The sequence below is a fragment of the Electrona antarctica genome (genome assembly GCF_951216825.1).
Source record: "Electrona antarctica genome assembly, chromosome: 9".
Lineage (NCBI taxonomy): Eukaryota > Metazoa > Chordata > Actinopteri > Myctophiformes > Myctophidae > Electrona > Electrona antarctica.
In genome coordinates this window covers 1,623,676-1,640,019 of record NC_136790.1, presented here as the reverse complement: position 1 = coordinate 1,640,019, position 16,344 = coordinate 1,623,676, and the positions used below count along the sequence as shown (strand labels likewise).

Sequence of the window (16,344 nt, the reverse complement as noted above, 5' to 3'; positions counted from 1 at the left end):
TGGTGCATCTAGCCTTGTCGGGCGTCTACACGAACACAATCGGCCTGTGTTCGGGGCAATTCATTTTTACAAGGAAACAAATATGACAGGGTCGACAGTTCATGGGGCACCTCCTCCTCCACACAGACAAACTGCCTAATGCCGAAACAGAACAGTATTTGGCAAGTTGTTTGGCTTTGCTCTTTGTCATGCCAGCTATTCTTAAGCCACTCATGGTCAGTTTATGCACATGGCCCAGGCTTTCGAATATCAGTATGGCAAAATCTACATCGATACCCCAGGTTTGTTATAATTCCAAGTAGTGGTTGGTACTTAGAATGTTTCTTGGAATGCCTGGCCCATGTACAAATCAAAGACACAGCCCACCTCCAGAATCCTTGATGTCAACAAAAACAACATCAGGTGTATTTAGGATGTTAGCAAAGACATCACATGCACAGCTAAACCAATCTGGTAACACTCTTCAATGTTTATACATTGCTGCACTAGATGGCACATATTTTCTAACTGCATCAGACACTAGGTCAACAATACGGTCGTGGCGAGCAATATACAGATGTTTGTATGCACTACATCCATTTGTTATGTGTATGATGGATTCTAGGTGTTGTTCAGAATCAACACAGGCCAACTTTCCCTGCAGTCGAAGTCCACGCCAATGTTGTTTGACTTCAGGCCTATCTCACAGAATTTACCGCCCCCTTTCCACGCCCCCTTTCGGAGCTAGTGGTGATAGCGTGACGTCACTCCATAGACACTACATGTTAACAGAGGTCATTTAAGAAGTCTACAACATTTGTTTTCTCAAGGTAAGGTTTGTTCTATCTGTTCGAGCTGATTTACCATCTTGTTTGCTTCATAATAATATTGGTATGTCACATTTTTACATTAGGAAATGTACTTAGATTCTCCAGAGAAAAAAACGTGTAAATGCTAATGTTAAATGACACCACTAGCTACCGGAAGGGGGCTGTGAGATAGGCCTATTTGTACTAAGCAGAAGCAGAAGTCTAGTGTCTCCTCCCTGGTGGGTGAGGGTAGCCTCCACTACCACGCTGGAGTCTGTAATTAATCCATCAGAGATGGGCACATTTTCGTTGTTTTTTGCCCATTTTAGCTGTCCGATGGATGGCAGAGGTCGTTGAGATCTGGCCAATCAGACCAGACCCTGAAGCCTTTGGCTTGTGTGTCCAGTTTCCCAGAGTCTTTCCTCCTAAAGCCCAGGAAGTTATTCTGGTCTGCAGCAGCCAGGGGTACCTTCCTCCTGCACAGGTCCAGTAGGAGTGATGCCCTGTCAATTCAACGGTACCATCATCATTATTGAGCATTGTGTAGTAGGTGGCTTAGCCTTGTTGTTTTGATGCCTGAATTGAACAAACACAATGCAAGGATGCACACAACACGCTAGAGCAATCGGATAAGCTCATGAAGACACTTTGGGATTTGGAGAACCTTGGTGAAATAACCACAAGAGTGTCTCATAATGATTATGACCACCCCCCCCCCCCTTTTTTCCCCTCACTGTATATGTTTCTTTTCCCTTTTTACCTCCATTATGATGAATTCCTGTACTGTTCTTTGTCTATATAGAAGTGTCTATTTGTACGTCTCTAAATGTTTTGATGAATTGAACATGGTGGACCCTGTTGTAAACAAGTGTAATGCTTAATTGGGTCGTCCACTCACAGTTAACAGCCTTTGTATTGAGTTTGTGCTTGAAATGTACTGTAATTCTGCAAACTGTTAATACAATTTTCAATCAATCAATCAAACCAAGTAAACTGCACTACAACGGGCATATAGTCAGCAACCGTCTGAGCACATTACAGTTTAGATGGACATAATAGTTACTTTCTTTAGAAAGTCTGGCCATCGCATTGAGATATGCCCTATTAGTATAATAAGGAGTGGGTTCTCCTGTTAAATCATCCTCCAGGTGTAGGCTACATATCCATATTTTAGAAGAGCACAACACAACTCCTGAATGAACGGTGACATGCTTGATACCCTGTCCATCAACAGCACCTTCCAGAGTACTGTCAAAGTATCCTTTGACTTAGGAAAAAAGAACAAAATGCCTTCCATTGCAAGTGTCTCTTGCTGAGACGATTAGCTAACAGACTGAACTGTAAAATGCTCTGTCCTGTTTGTTTGTAGTACCACAGTGACACACTTTACATGAACTAAAAATGGGAATTGGTTTTGTTTATCTGCGTGCCACAGCAGGTCTGGATAATTTGCAATTCACAGTGATATGAAATAGAGTGAAACTGCTGTGTTAAGGGGGAAAAGAAACAAGAACATGAAGTGCGCTCTGGCCTTATTCTCATTCCGTCTCCTGCAAATTACCCACAATGCACTGACAGCACCAAGCTAGATATCATTACCTATTTGCTTCGTCTCCTCCTGGGCAAATTACGCTGCTCTGCATTTCCCAATCATAAAGACAAGAAGCCTTTTTAGTTTTTACTGAGTTTATGGTAAACAGGAAGACAAAATAATAGAGCGATGCAGAGAGAACGAGCCATTTTGTTCTTTCACTTTCTCTTATGGAATGATGTCAGATGAAAGAGACAAAACCTCACTCAAAACCCACCTCTTCAAAAAATGTTTTTTTGTTTTGTTTTCTTGAATAAAGTTTGTGCTTTAGTGTTTTATGTAAAGCCCTTTGGGTGCTTAGAAAAGTGCTATATACATTTGAGCTAGGAGTGAAATAATTAGGAGATATAAACTGAAGGACACATTTGGAATTATCAAATGGTTTGCATATGATTCAGACTAGTACACATGACATGAGGTTTAGAGGTTGGATTGGGAATGGCCTCTCTGCATATTGTACTCTTTTAAAACAGGGTCATGTTATGAGCTTCCAGGACCTGAAAGACAAATTTAATTTACAGAATCAGGACCTTTTTCGGTAGCTACAAATCAGAGACTTAAAGCTATTAAGAAGAGAAGATGCAACAGGAGTAGAGATCATTAAGATTTTCCAAAATTCGTATGCAGACTCTACTTATCAAAAGATAGTTTCAAATGTACATTAGTAGTTCTTCAAAACATGAAAGGAGATAATGAATATTATATTAATGAATATTAAAGCAAGATGGGAAATAGAGGGCAACCTTACTATATCAACAGAAGAATGGGAAAGAATATGTAAACATCAGTGGAAAATGAGTAGTTCCCCCACATGGAGAGAATTCAGCTGGACAAATGTGAGTCGTTTCTTTTGCACTCAAGCCCAGAAAAGACATTACACGCACCAGCCGGACTGTTGGAGACTCTGTGGGGAAACATTGGCGAACCATTTTCATGTTTTCTGCAGTTGCCCTTGTTCCATTTTGGAGAAGTGTCCACAGTGTCTTGGAAGCAGTTTTTGGTGTTCCCTTTGATTTTAAAACCATGTATCTTGCAGATCTGGAAGGACTTCAATTTGCAAAGCAGGATCAGCATTTACTGAGGGTATTGCTTGTGGCATCCAAAAAAGCCTTAACAAAAAAGTGGCTTACAAATGTTAATCCAACTATAAAAAACGAATGGATTGATTTAATCTATAGTATATTTCTTATGGAGAGAATTTCATTCAGCTTTAGAGGTCAGGTTGCAGACTTCACAGATAACTGGTTTAGATGGATTACTCATGTCTCTACCATAAGACCTGACCTTAAATTCAGTTAAATCTGTTTAACCTGTAGAAGCAGATGTACCTGTTTGAGGTACTTATGTATTATGGTCATCAATAGAGAAGAGAGGCAGATATCTCCCCTTGTGTGTATTGTACGTATATTGTCTTGTTTTGTTGTATGTATTTTCAGTCTTTTCATTTACATGTATGTTTGATTAAAATTCAATACAAAGTCAATTGAAAAGAATTAAATGAAATAACTGATAAATATATCCATGCGTACATTTAGTCATATGCACAGACAAGACACATACAACACACGCATTCAGGCGCAGGCGCGCACACACACACACACACACACACACACACACACACACACACACACACACACACACACACACACACACACACACACACACACACACACACACACACACACACACACACACACACAGACTCTACAGGCAGTAAATTAAGCCTATTTTGGAGCAATTTCAAATCCGGCATCTTTCTATATCCGGTCCAAAGACACCCCGGAACTGAATGCTATTGGTTGGGACCAGACATGGGATCAGAGTGGGGGTGGACCAGACATGGGATCAGAGTGGGGGTGGACCAGACATGGGACCAGAGTGGGGGTGGGTCGTACTCGAAACCCACGTGTACAACCAGAGCAAGGGGTGAGTCGTACTCATGTGTACAACAATTCACACCCACCAACAAACTGAACTGGGTCAGAAAAACATCTACAACAAACGATACTTTTGTTCTTAAAGACCTGCAAAAAAGGGGGTATTGGCTATCCACCACATGCATAATGTGAGTGGCAAATCGAGTGGCAAAGTGAGTGTAACATAGTTTAACGTCATTTAATCAGATTTTTTTTGACAGGTGAAACCTGGCTTATGATCGCTGCTGTTGGCTATGAGGACCTTTGGGCAACCTAGTCCTGATTGGCTGGCCTTGTCTGACCCCATACTCTGAAACTCCCCCGCGGGGGGGCGGGGCGGACCTGTCGCTCCTCATACGCTCTCTAGATATATTATAACTCTATGGTCTCAACCCAGAGTCTGTAACTCTCTAGATATATTATAACTCTATGGTCTCAACCCAGAGTCTGTAACTCTCTAGATATATTATAACTCTATGGTCTCAACCCAGAGTCTGTAACTGTCTAGATATATTATAACTCTATGGTCTCAACCCAGAGTCTGTAACTCTCTAGATATATTATAACTCTATAACAAACAAATTAACGGAGCTGAACGTGAATCCCCCCCACCGCCCACCCCTTTTTTTTCCCTCACTGTATATGTTTCTTTTCCCTTTTTACCTCCTTTATGATGAATTCCTGTTCTGTCTATAGAAGTGTCTATTTGTACGTCTCTAAATGTTTTGATGATTTGAACATGGTGGACCCTATTGGAAACAAGTGTAATGCTTAATTGGGTCGTCCACTCACAGTTAACAGCCTTTGTATTGAGTTTGTGCTTGAAATGTACTGTAATTCTGCAAACTGTTAATACATTCTTCAATCAATCAATCAAAAATATGGTCTCAACCCAGAGTCTGTAACTCTCTAGATATATTATAACTCTATGGTCTCAACCCAGAGTCTGTAACTCTCTAGATATATTATAACTCTATGGTCTCAACCCAGAGTCTGTAACTCTCTAGATATATTATAACTATATGGTCTCAACCCAGAGTCTGTAACTCTCTAGATATATTATAACTCTATGGTCTCAACCCAGAGTCTGTAACTCTCTAGATATATTATAACTCTATGGTCTCAACCCAGAGTCTGTAACTCTCTAGATATATTATAACTCTATGGTCTCAACCCAGAGTCTGTAACTCTCTAGATATATTATAACTCTATGGTCTCAACCCAGAGTCTGTAACTCTCTAGATATATTATAACTCTATGGTCTCAACCCAGAGTCTGTAACTCTCTAGATATATTATAACTCTATGGTCTCAACCCAGAGTCTGTAACTCTCTAGATATATTATAACTCTATGGTCTCAACCCAGAGTCTGTAACGCTGCAGAAAAGGGGGACAGATGCACAACGGCTGTTAATGATACTCATGTCATTCTTGTTTTCTGTTTGGATGTATGGACTGCATGTCAAGGCGAGCCGCGAGACAGTCGTTTTTTGCCACTGAGTAGGGGTTCCCGCATAACTTCCTGGTATGATGATGATGTCACGCGCATACCCTCTATTGATATTGCTCCCCCCACCCCCGAGCTTCTACCCAGGGAGAAGGCACCTCAGATGGGGACACAGGGCGTGGTCACCGGGAGCCCCCCCGCCCCCCCATGGGGCTCAAGTGTGATATTGCGATTATGCAACAGTTACCAGAAAAGAACACGTCAACTCAATTTCATGATAAGCTTGTCAATCAAAATCATCCCAAGGTAGCCATAAGAGAGAGAGAGAGAGCATTCAATATTTGCAATGGTATAATGTAGACAGAGACAGAGTGAGAAATGATTTACCTTTGGAGGTATATTCTCAAGTTGGGAAATGTTAAAATGTGTGAAAGGTTGAGTATAAGCAGGGATGGACACCGCCTGCCACCACGAGCAATCACAAACATTGAAACAAACATGTACCCATTTAAATTTGGCATGATTTTCCAGTTCAATGTCTCTTTGAAATAGTAACCATTTGAACCATGTGATATATGTGACATTCAAGCTATTGGGTCAGTAATCCTACTCTGTGTGTGTGTGTGTGTGTGTGTGTGTGTGTGTGTGTGTGTGTGTGTGTGTGTGTGTGTGTGTGTGCGTGTGCGTGCGTGCGTGCGTGCGTGCGTGCGTGCGTGCGTGCGTGCGTGCGTGCGTGTGATTCTGTCACTATCAGGACATATATGTCACAGTACGATTGGAAAACCAGTCAGATTGAGAAAGGTGCACTCGGTTTCACTGACGGAGGCACGCCGCCTAAAGGTGACTTGAGCCACGAGAGGCACCACCGAGCATTGAGTCACCTTCAGTCTTATGTCCCAATATGGACAGAATCGTCCGATTCCCGGTGCCTCCGAGACATCATTTATTTTTTGGGCGGGGGGCCCCATATATATATATATATATATATATATATATATATAATTTTCCCCTTCAGTTTTTCCACATGCTGTTTTTTTCAGTCGAAGAAAAAATCAAGGCACCTGAGCATGTCTCTGGAAAACTGGTGCCGTGAAGCATGAGCCAGACACAGCATGCATCTCAAATCACAAGACATCTATGGCATGTCAGTGTCACTGCCAGTCTAAGACTATCCTGTCACAAACCCCACTCCCTCACGACAGACACAAACACTCACTCAGCAACTTTGACATGTGCAGAGCATCGTCACCCTACCCTACCCCACCCACCACCTCAAAAAACCACTACTACATTATAGATTCTATTTTCTGCAGTGCCAGAGCCTATCACGACCAAATCGGGCTTTGCGAAAACTCTCTGAGACAGCCTGCTAGAGATAACACATGCAGGCCCTGTCCAGATGAGGCAGATCGTGGGCTTCAGGCCAGCGCCTAGGGTGGGAGGGAGTTGTGGTGCGAGGTGTGACAGTCCAATTAATAGGTGGGGAGAAGATGCAGTATCTTAGGACGACTCATCCGGAGCAACTCTGACAGGATGAAACCCCCACAGTGCTAATATGTTACTAGTCAAGACGGCTGTCCCACTCTGTTCCGTTTTTTATTTTTTCCTTTTTTTCCCTCCCTGTAGTTCTCTTCTTTTACTTTCTTTGCACAGTACAGTATAAGCCTCAGCTTTAATGAACCCTTAAAGGTATATCCAGTGATTTCACTTAATTCAAATATCACTTATTTTTTCTTATTTTTTGGATAATCCTCCCTACTATAAAGTGTGCTAACCATATAAGGAGTTCCTCCCTGTCCCCAGTGAGCCCCTGGGGTCAAAAAACCCTAGTTTCGGTTCGGGCTTTGGGTGGCAAAGCCTTCATCCAATCAGGATGAGAGGGGCCTTCCTCCAATCATGATCGAGTGGGGAGGGCATTGGTGCACGTGCTGTTGGTCTGTTGTACTTCCCCCACTGTAGAGCGTGTGCATGTGCACATCTTGTTACCGGGTGGACCGGGTTTTTTTCCGAATCACTGAATGCTCCTTTAAGGACCCACTTAATTTATACATTTGTAACTCCGAGAGTGTACAAATCAACACCACAAATCCAAGAAAGTAACATTAATGTTGTAACAATGTTAGCATCCAGCCGTACGTCCACCGTTAGTCTTCCAACTTAAGATTCATAAGATTGATTTGTCTCATTAATTCGATCATTACGAAACTTTCTTACCTCAGCTCAGTCGACCTTCTCTTCAGCAGCACTGTCACACCAAGGTGAGTTTAAAGTCTTGTGGGGCCTGTTTCACCTGGATTAATCCAGGAAGACAAAACCAGGCTTGTTAAATCCTGGTCCGTACAGCCTAGTTTATTCTGTTCCACTAAAGCCAAGCGAGGCTTTATCGAGCCAGGATCATAAGGCCTGGTTGAATGCACAGTCTGGCTTTTTCTCACAAGACCCATTCGGTGGAACACAGATTTACTGATCCTTCTTCTTCATGGGGTATTATGGCAGGTGGCATCCTTACAAGTGGCATTATTACCTTCTTCTGTATATCTCACTATCTTTAGCCTACTAATCTATTCCACAGACTTACTGATACAAGGACTTAAGCTTCTAAAAGAAATACTGCTGCTGTAATAAAAGAGAGAAAACACTCTCAATAGAGGGTATGCGCATGCTTAAAGTGAATGGCACATCGAGTGGCAAAGCAACAGGCAAAGTGAGTTTACCATTGTTTAACGTTGTTTAATGCAATCAGATATGACTTTTCTGTGTGGATGTATGGGCTGTCCAGGCCAGAAAGTAGTTTTTTGCCACTCAGTAGGCGTTCCTACATAACTTCCTGGTTTGATGATGATGTCATGTGCATACCATCTATAGTGGATACACTGAATGATTAACTACCCCAAAAATATAGTCTACATTTAACCACTCTTAACTCAAAACTTCATAATGAAATTGTCATAATAAATACAACATAATTCTTAATATTGTAAGCATAATGACATTGTAGCATGGTGATATTTGTCCATAACTCCCTCCTCTGAGGGAGCGTATACCTTTGGGGAAGGGGGTTGTTGCCCAGTCTGGTAAACCATGGGTAATGGGTTCAATCCTGGCTTGGGGTGATGCACTTTTTGGCCGTTGGTGTGTGAAATGTTATTATGTTGTATAACAATTAGTAATGGTAATTTAGTAATGTTTTTACTTTTTACAAAATTCACCAAAAGTAGCTGATCTACAAGCTCACAAGCTGTCATGATGATATATGTTGGTTCGTATCAGTGTTGTTTTTGGCAGCAAATTTTGATTTTAGTTTTAGTCATAGTCTCGTGAATAGTTTTAATTTAGTTTTAGTCACCTGGAATGTTTTTGTGTTAGTCTAGTTTTAGTCGACTAAATGTCATAAGATTTTAGTTGACTAAATCTACAGTTTCTACATGTATTTTGGTGGGCCTTGATGCTGTCGTAATGACAGATCTTATACTTGCTGAAAATAGCAGATCTACAAGCTCACAACGCGTCGCAGCGCGACGCGTTGTGAGCTTGTAGATCTGCTATTTTCAGCATGCAACCAAGTGTAAATGACTTATACTGGATCTCTTGTCCACTATTCCCTCCCTAACATTTTAGTCTAGTTTTTATTTGTTGACGAAATTGTCAATATATTTAGTCTTAGTTTTAGTCATCATAGCTTAGTTTTCATTTAGTTTCCATTTAGTTTTTGTCAGTGAAAAAAGGTAGTCGACGAACATTTTTCGTCTTAGTTTTAGTCGACGAAAACAACACTGGTTCGTATATAGGGCTTAAATTAGTCCTTTAATGCAGTGGTTCCCAAAAAAAATCATTTTAAGGACCCCCAAATTGACACCAATTGGCCCGTGGATCCCCATTTGAAAAGATATGCCAGGGACCCCCATAAGAGAAAATGTGTACGGCTCTAGCAGTGATTCTCAACCCGTTTCATTTCAAGGACCCCCCCCCCCAGTTTGACATGCATTAGTCTACGGATCTCCATTTAATGGCATTTCTATCTCGGAGACCCCAATTTATATTGTAAAATCAATGTTAATTGATAAACTAGTACAAATGAGTGTAAGATACATCCTAAGATGCACTGGGACACATCTTCAGTGATGTGCCTGAGATCATCAGGGGGTTTCGGGTCTTTCAACAATCATACCACCTCGGCCTGGGCCGTGGCTCAGCGGTCCAGACACCTTGGCTGGTAATCCAGTCTGGCAGTGTGCCGCGGGTTCGACTCCCGATCCCGACGGCCTTTACTGCATGTCACCCCCCATCTCTCTCCCCATTTCCTGTCAGCCTACTGTCTGTCCCTCCATAAAAAATATAAAATAAAGGCGAATGCCACAAAAAAAAAAACATTAAAACAAAAAAAATCATACCACCTCCCTCAGGTGACCCAGCCATGCTTGATCAAGCCCCGGCTTGTCTCCCATGCAGTAGCATTGGCCCACAGATCTGTGATCAGATCAGGCTTGTGCCCCATGCAGTAGCATTGGCCCACAGATCTGTGATCAGATCAGGCTTGTGTCCCATGCAGAAGCATTGGCCCACAGATCTGTGATCAGATCAGGCTTGTGCCCCATGCAGTAGCATTGGCCCACAGATCTGTGATCAGATCAGGCTTGTGTCCCATGCAGTAGCATTGGCCCACAGATCTGTGATCAGATCAGGCTTGTGTCCCCCATGCAGTAGCATTGGCCCACAGATCGCTCCTCCTGATCCAAAGCCATCTAGAGGCTCTCTCTGCCGCCTCCATGGAGGACTTGATGGCTTTCCTTTTTGCAGCCCCCGTGATGCCAAGTAGCGTGAACACCTTGTACAGTGAACGGCCAGCAAAGCCTCTAGTCTACTCTACACCCCACTTCAATGGGCTGGCAGCGTGCCTTCCAGCCTCTTCTTTGGCATTGCTCGACCAGCTCCTGGTACTTTGACCGCTTCCTCTCGTTTGCCTCCTCTATGCGGTCCTCCCAGGGAACTGTCAGTTCTATCAGTAGCACCTGCCTCGAAGATACTGACGAAAGCACAATGTCTGGCCTCAAAGAAGTTGTTGTGACGTGGTCTGGAAACTTGAGCTGCTTGCCCAAGTCAACTTGTAGATCCCAGTCCAACGCTGCGGCTGAGGAGGCCGGCAGCTGGTTTGGGCTGTGATGGCGGCTGCTCTCCAGCCCTGACAAAGGCAATGTTCCTCCTGCCATGTAGTGGCAGCGGTGGCCGAACGGATTGCGGAGCGGTCTTGATACCAGAAGGTCGCCAGTTCGAATCAGCGGTCCGACACGTTAAAATTACCACCGCTGAAGTGCCCTTGAACAAGGCATTGAACCACTACGATGAAATGTTCTATGAGCAGGGCCTGGCTGGAAACAAGTTCTTGAGCTTAGCCCAGATACCCTGGGTAAATATAGTAATCATTTCATTTCATTTCATTTAGAGATGTCTTCAGCAACGGTCTTCAGCACCTGGTGGTGCCGCCAACGGTAGCGGCCCTCCCCCAGGGGAAAAAAGTCATTGGTTTGTGATCAGATTGACTGCTTAATGAACAGTAAAGACATCAGGATTAGGTTAAACCTGGCTGTTAGTCTGGTCCGTAGCAGGCTAAATCCACCACATTAGTTTCCATGGTAACTAGTGTGGCATTGCTTTCATGAAACCCAATCAAGCCTCAGCATATCCAGGTTAACTGGCTAAATTAATCTGGCAAGATTAACCAGCTTTCATGAAACCGGTTAATCGCTGATCCAGGATATATTAAATCAGGATATCTGTTAAATCCTGGTTTAATCTCTAATCCAAGTTTTGTGAAACAGGCCCCTGGTTGGTGGCTGGTGCTACATTTGAGTCAAACTAACAGCATAAATAGCCTTTTTTCCCCGAAGTGGTTCGATACCAGGTTCTAAATCAAACCTGTGTGCAGTGCAGCATGTCAAGTCGTGCCCAAATGCTTGCCTGACTTTGACCAATAAGAATTCATGGTGTCCAAAACCGTAGACACAAAAGAGGCAGAAGAGAAGGCATCAAGGCTATTGTAGCTACCGGTCATAATTTATTTGAGCAGCATAAAGCTAAACTGGAGGGCCATCTTTTGGCCTTCATGATCCTGTTAACATTCTTGTCCTGCCCTCACCTCTGGCTGCCTGAATTCACCTCCATCCTAGCACTCTGCCTGTTTTTCTGCTCTCTCCCTTCCCACCTCAAATCAAAGGCTTCAGCCGGACAACTTTGACAAGAAAAACAGTAATTGCAGCCTAGACTGTTGACACACCATTGCATAACTGTCAGAGAGATGCAGAGAAATGTCAAGATAAGGAAAGGAGAGCAGAGGAGAGGGGAGGGGGGAGAATGGTAATGCGTGGCAGGTTAAAACTAACCCCTGGCAGGTTAAAACTTACCAGTGGCTTCCTGTGAGGTTAGGTTTAGGGTTGGGTTTTGGGTAGGGTGTCGGTCTAATGCCTTGGCAGCGGTGGCCGAACGGATTGCGGAGCGGTCTTGATACCGGAAGGTCGCCAGTTCGACTCAGCGGTCCGACACGTTAAAATTACCACCGCTGAAGTGCCCTTGAGCAAGGCATTGAACCACTACCATGAAATGTTCTATGAGCAGGGCCTGGCTGGAAACAAGTTATTGAGCTTAGCCCAGATACCCTGGGTAAATATAGTAACTTTGCTTTGTCCGCCTGTTAGTATGTCAGACCAAACACATGCACCCTTTGGCTGACAAAGTATGCTACACATGCATGGAGTTTCACATGAAAAGCCTAAATTGAAGTCGGTTAAAAACATTTACTCCTGGCACAAAACTTGTTATTTTCTGTTCACTGAGGACTCAGGAGGAGTAAACAAACAGACAGGTTTATTGTGCGATGAAATCTCAGTGCAAATTGCTATACTTTCATATTTGCTAGATTTTGCAGTGGTCGAAAAAATCTTTGGTGTCAAACCAGTGCTGACAAAATGGCAGAATGTGTCTGAGTATCAGTGAGTGCAAGGGTATAATTTAGCTCATGCTATACAGAGTCCCAACATTCATTTTACTTGACGTACAGGATCAGATGAACGAAAACAAATCTATGGACAGTCTTTCATGCGATTCGGGAGCGAGGAGCATTTGTATGGTCTCTAAGAAGGATCAACTGTCCTTGAGTGCAACACCCCACCCCCACCACACACCACGCTACATTTTACTAGACAATCACTGAAGGACAGGATCAGATGAACGAAAACAAATCTACAGACATTCATTCACGTGATTCTGGAACGAGTCATTTTTTATCGTCTCTGAGAAGGATCAACTGTCCTCGAGTTAATGGACTGTGGCACGCACGCACACACACGCGCGCGCACACACACACACACACACACACACACACACACACACACACACACACACACACACACACACACACACACACACACACACACACACACACACACACACACACACACACACACACACACACCCTGTGCCCCATATACAACACAATGCTCCTGCACGATTATTCAGACACAGTAGCTACAGTTCAGACCTACCGTATACAACAAAAGAGTAAATATCTGCGCCCTCTGGAACGCGCAGTCAAAGCACATCCTTTTCCTAATGAGGTTGGTTCACTTGTCAGTGAAGAAAAGTAGTGTCTTACCCTGCATAGGATGAGCAACGTAATAATCACAGACACCTCATTGTCTGACAATGCATGCTTATGTAATGGCACTGACACACTAAAGGGCTCCATCTTGCGGCAGGGGCCCTTTTTCCTTAATTTGGGGATTTGGTATTGTGTGAGAGGTGTGGCCCCGTAAAATGTGTTATCTTGTGCCACAGCCTAAGTCCCTAAAACACCTCCATTACCCCTTACATTATGCATAGGTGTGGTTTGGACGTTACATTGATTAAACCAATCACCGTGCGACCTGTCATTGCCTTTAAGAGATCCATTATCCATTTAACATTATGCCCAGTGATTTACACTATGGCCCATGGCCATGGAAGAGCGACACACGTTGCTGCCTTGAAATATAGCCTATTTATATTTGACACAGCGGCCGGGTTGTTTTGTGTCACACAATAAGCACAAGGGATTGACACTGCTGATTATAGTAAAATTCCAATCACAGAGATTTGTGGAGAATTAAGACAGAACGAGCCCTTTGAGCTGTGAATGTTGTGCAACATGACTCAAGCCGAGGTAGCCGCAATTTGCAACTCTAGATTTTTTTACAATGGGATGAATCTAGAGTTGCAATACCCTCCATTGACTCCCCACTCATCATTTTGCGTTTGCGATCTGCTGGTCTTAAACGACGTTAAACTCACCAACATTGCAGCTGTAGTCCAAGCTTGAATTTTGCTCTTTCAATCTGCAAAGCTTGTTTTTCATAAAAATCCCCCGTAGACATGTTATGAGCTACTTTCTGTCCACAATATTCCACAAGTGATATTCCGATCCGCCATTTTGGAATTCTGCGACGGGCCGTAAAACAAGACGTGAGGGGGAGAGCTTGTTTAATAGAAGGCCGTGCGTGACGGGGCGTCGCGCTGCGTCGGCCTCTTCTTTGGGTGTCTTACCTGTGCAGGTAAGATTCTATTAAACAAGCTCTCCCCCTCACGTCTTGTTTTACGGCCCGTCGCAGAATTCCAAAATGGCGGATCGGAATATCACTTGTGGAATATTTTGGACAGAAAGTAGCTCATAACATGTCTACGGGGGATTTTTATGAAAAACAAGCTTTGCAGATTGAAAGAGCAAAATTCAAGCTTGGACTACAGCTGCAATGTTGGTGAGTTTAACGTCGTTTAAGACCAGCAGATCGCAAACGCAAAATGATGAGTGGGGAGTCAATGGAGGGTATTGCAACTCTAGATTCATCCAATTGTAAAAAAATCTAGAGTTGCAAATTGCGGCTAAAGCCGAGGCAGCTCCAACTCAGGTCTCACCATCTCAGAGTCAGGAGCGCATTCTTTTATCAAACAGAATTCGCATTAGGGGTGGTTTGAAGAGGCTTTGATTGATTGATTGATTGAAATATTTATTAACAGTTTGCAGAATTACAGTACATTTCAAGCACAAACTCAATACAAAGACTGTTAACTGTGAGTGGACGACCCAATTAAGCATTACACTTGTTTACAAGAGGGTCCACCATGTTCAATTCATCAAAACATTTAGAGACGTACAAATAGACACTTCTATATAGTCAAAGAACAGAACAGGAATTCATCATAGAGGTAAAAAGGAAGTCTCTGATGTCTAAACTTACCTCTGTTTATTCTCATCCTCCTCTCAGGGTGGTGTTCGGGCAAATGAGTTCCCTCTGGGTACAGGCACCCCTTTTATAGTTCCGGGAGGGTGACACCAAGTGGGAAATGGATAGAAGGGGAGACTGGGAGGGACTATAATGAATGTAATCATGTATGGGTTGTGTATATATTTCTATGCTAAATGCTAACTGTGAATAGGTATTGAGGGTGCATATATATGTAGTAGGTTTATGTAAAATGGCATTGTGTGATTCTAGGAGTGGGGAATATTGTTATTGTTACCTGGGGAATGGTATGGGCTAACCAGGTAATGGGTACCCACCCTATAAAAGGGAGTCAGTTGTTTCTAACCCGAGTGATGACAGGTTGCATTGTTCTTGACTGTCAAAGTGATTGAGGAAAAAATGGAAGAAATAAAGCCTTATTGAAGGTGCCCCTGGACTGGTCTCCACTCATTTATCGCCTTGGCCGCCCACCCACATCGTCAATGCAAAATAGAGTGAAATGACTCATTTCATCTGTTCTTTCTTCCCCAAAATAGTACTTTTAGCTTTAATGATTGATGATACTGATATAATAATAATAATAATGCTTTGATGAATATTGTATTATATTTGTCAAATGACAAAAATGTAAATGTGATTGCACTCACTCGCACAGGGATAACAATTTCCCTCCATGGTTTGCATGAAATGTGCAGATGTGTTCATGAAATGTGCAGATGTGTTCATGAAAGGAACAACATCCTCTGTGTTAGGAGTTGCATGAATAATTGCTCAAAGGAAAATGTGGCTTGTCAGTCACTTCAACCTTTTATCCCGTTTTATGGCAGTTTAGATTTAGAATTATTCTCGTATCAAACATGGTTCACTGCACCTCAACTTGCAAACACTTGTTGAATAATAAATGACACGTAGCTTGCGGAGTTAGTTCAGTCAGTCACACTCGAGGGAATTCATGCCGTGCTCAAAGCCACATTCTATTCAGTATTTAAGTCCGACGTCATTTTGTAGTGCTACGTTACGTCCGGGTCCAAGTGGCACCAGCTCCCGTCCGCATCTCATTGTAAATAGAATATCTAAACGCGTGACTTTTTTTACAATGATGTTATTTTTCAGAAAGGAATCCATTGAGGGTTAAAATGTGTCTTAATGCTTCCAATTCGAGTATAATTATTAATGTTTTGTACAAGTGTCCATGACAAAAGAAATATATGATGTGGAGACAATAAAGACTATTATTATCATTATTATTGAAGGTGGTAACAGTCCATTTGCTCAGTAAAATATTTCAGGGGCATATTTAGAATGTTTGCAGGCTTGAGTATGTTGAATCTAG

At 42.8% G+C, this 16,344-nt stretch overlaps 1 protein-coding gene across 1 annotated transcript in view; it reads right to left on the bottom strand.

Annotated features, from left to right (window-relative positions):
• Positions 1 to 15,039, bottom strand: part of grm7 (glutamate metabotropic receptor 7) — a 348,652-nt gene extending 333,613 nt beyond the window's left edge. Inside the window, exon 1 of the mRNA XM_079511050.1 lies at positions 15,006 to 15,039. The gene's annotated coding sequence lies outside the window, so the exon portion shown is untranslated. The remainder of the gene's footprint in view (positions 1 to 15,005) is intronic.
• Positions 15,040 to 16,344: the final 1,305 nt, after the last annotated feature.